This window comes from Solanum verrucosum, unplaced genomic scaffold, assembly GCF_900185275.1.
Source record: "Solanum verrucosum unplaced genomic scaffold, falcon-dt-bn FXZP01000323.1, whole genome shotgun sequence".
Classification (NCBI taxonomy): domain Eukaryota; kingdom Viridiplantae; phylum Streptophyta; class Magnoliopsida; order Solanales; family Solanaceae; genus Solanum; species Solanum verrucosum.
In genome coordinates, this window is record NW_026020666.1 from 4 (window position 1) to 2,842 (window position 2,839).

A 2,839-nucleotide genomic window follows, 5' to 3' on the forward strand; every position below is an offset into this window, starting at 1 on the left:
GCCGTTCTAATCTCTTTGCTGTCAGTAACAACAACCAGTTTTCATCAGAAGATTTGTAGGATACAATCAGAGGGTACAGAATTGAGGGCACCATGAAAAAAACTGCTTGCAGAGAGGCACTTGACACAAAATGACACATTATGAGGCATGATATGGGGGTTGATGGTCACATATTTAGTGTGCACCTGGGTGATGCGGTTGAATTTTCAGCTATGCTCCTTACAAGATTTTTTCAATTTAGATCTTTTTCTGAAGAATTTTCAGTCTTGACTCTTGAGTGATTAACATTTTCAGTAACTCAGATGCGTACTTATCATAAGTTTCTCATATTGCATTTTTAAAAATATTTACATGAAGTGAAACCTAAACTCTTGAGGATTTTTAAATCTTTCTGGTAGTACATAAAAGCAGGACTAGGCATTTCCTAGATTTTTTTCTCGGAATTGTTAATATTTAAGAGGCACTATCTTTGAGTATCTTTTTCCAGTCTAGCTTGTAATATAGTTGTTTCTGTTGAAGACACTCTGTAAGTTCTTCCAACTTTAAAAGGAAATGGTCCATTAGTTACTGAGGCATATAGCTTTTTTGTCCTCAAGGCATCAGGGATTGCAGCTCTAGATGTAAAAAAACTCAAGGATGCTGGTCTATGCACAGTTGAATCTGTTGTTTATGCTCCAAGAAAGGAACTTCTGCATATTAAAGGAATTAGTGAAGCTAAAGTTGACAAGATCATTGAGGCAGGCATGTCTCTCTTCTTTTAATTGTCATTGCCATTGCTTATGTGTTTTTCCTTACCTTCTTTTTCACCCATTTCTGCAATTTTTTATCAGCAATCAGTACTAAACCTTTTTAATGCTGCATATGAACAGCTTCAAAATTAGTGCCTTTGGGATTCACTAGTGCCAGCCAACTCCATGCACAGAGGCTTGAAATCATACAGATAACTTCTGGATCAAAAGAACTTGACAAGATATTAGAAGGTAGATATCCATCTATTTTGTGAACTTCTAGAACTGGAATTTGATCTGGCATCACAACCTCATGCTTTTTTTGTCACTTGTCAGGAGGAATCGAAACTGGATCTATTACTGAAATTTACGGAGAGTTTCCGATGTGGAAAGACTCAGCTGTGTCACACACTATGTGTCACTTGTCAAGTACGATAACCTAGACAATATTTTTTTATTTTAAAATCCCATAAATAAAGTGCACAAGATTCATTTAAATATCATTCTTTATCTGTTATCTCAGCTTCCATTAGATCAGGGAGGTGGTGAAGGGAAAGCAATGTACATTGATGCTGAGGGTACTTTCAGACCACAAAGACTTTTACAAATCGCAGACAGGTCTTCTACTTGTAATCTCAACTCACATGTTTTTCTGGTATTATGAAGTTCAAACTGTTGTCATCAGTGGGGTTAAATGCTGCAGGTATGGATTGAATGGTCCTGATGTTCTGGAGAATGTAGCCTATGCTCGAGCTTATAATACCGATCATCAATCAAGACTTTTGCTGGAGGCAGCTTCAATGATGGTGGAGACCAGGTTAACTTTTCTCCAAATTCCACTGCTCGTTTTTGAAAAAAAATTATCTTGCTTCTCAGTGGCTGTGTTACTTTGAGAGAGAAAATGTGCTTAGATTATAGCTTAGAGAATATTACCAACTCTTGATCGAGGTATGCTGATTGTTGAAGCGTTCTAGTTTGAAAGCAGCTCTCGATTTGTTTCATTGTGGATGTCCATCTTACATCTAATGCATGTTTGGATACAACTTGGATGTTCAACAAATAAATCTTTTTGAAGTGTTCTAGAATTAACTCAAGGTGTGAACTTAACGGACAGAAATAAAAAATTTGCTTCCTGAATATAGTGAAAATCTTGAACTTGTGGCTTCCTTAGTTGTTTGGGTTCATCTCATCAAGCATAAAAAAGATCTCTGTTAGATGCTTAACTTTGAAAACTGTTTTGATCTAGCAGATTCGCTCTTATGATTGTGGACAGTGCTACTGCCCTTTATAGAACTGACTTCTCTGGGAGAGGAGAGTTGTCTGCCAGGCAGATGCATCTTGCGAAGTTTCTGAGAAGCCTTCAGAAGTTAGCAGATGAGGTAGTTTAGCATGTCCATCATTTGTGCCGATTATCCAAAATGGAGTCTCCTCCCTGTTTTTCTCTGTTTTGGTGGTGTTTAATGTTTTAGAATGAGATTAGGGGTTCTTGACTTACCTTTTTTGTCAATCCTTTACTTTTACACTTGCAGTTCGGTGTTGCTGTTGTTATTACGAACCAAGTTGTTGCTCAAGTGGATGGTTCTGCTGTATTTGCTGGGCCTCAAATAAACCCATTGGTGGCAATATCATGGCACATGCTTCTACAACGAGGTATGCATAATAGTACAACTATAACTTGCAGGCGCGCAGCTTATTTTGATAGCTGAAATTTTACTCTCTTTTTTTCCAAATTCTGACAGACTAGCTTTGAGGAAGGGTAGAGCGGAGAGCGGATTTGTAAAGTAGTCAGTTCACCATGCCTAGCTGAAGCTGAAGCAAGGTTTCAAATTTCTGTTGAAGGGGTCACTGATGTAAAGGACTAAATGTGTGATCAGCACATTGTCTACTACTAGTACTATTTTTGTTTTCTACTTGGAATATGTTTTGTCATCATTTTGGAAGGTCTAAGTATGTTGTATGAAAACACTCTGCAGTTTTTGTAGAACAATACTCCTTCCCTCTACTAAATGTAAATGCTCCTTTTCTTTTTGCGTCTTTTTGGCATCTCATTCTGTATGTTATTAGATTTATGTAGCACAAGGGAAACTAAAGAACCTAAAGTAAAAGGAAGA

The 2,839-nt window shown here is 37.3% G+C and overlaps 1 pseudogene; it reads left to right on the forward strand.

Annotated features, from left to right (window-relative positions):
* The first annotated feature begins 549 nt into the window (after positions 1 to 549).
* Positions 550 to 2,621, forward strand: LOC125812140 (DNA repair protein RAD51 homolog; annotated as a pseudogene).
* The last annotated feature ends 218 nt before the right edge of the window (positions 2,622 to 2,839 follow it).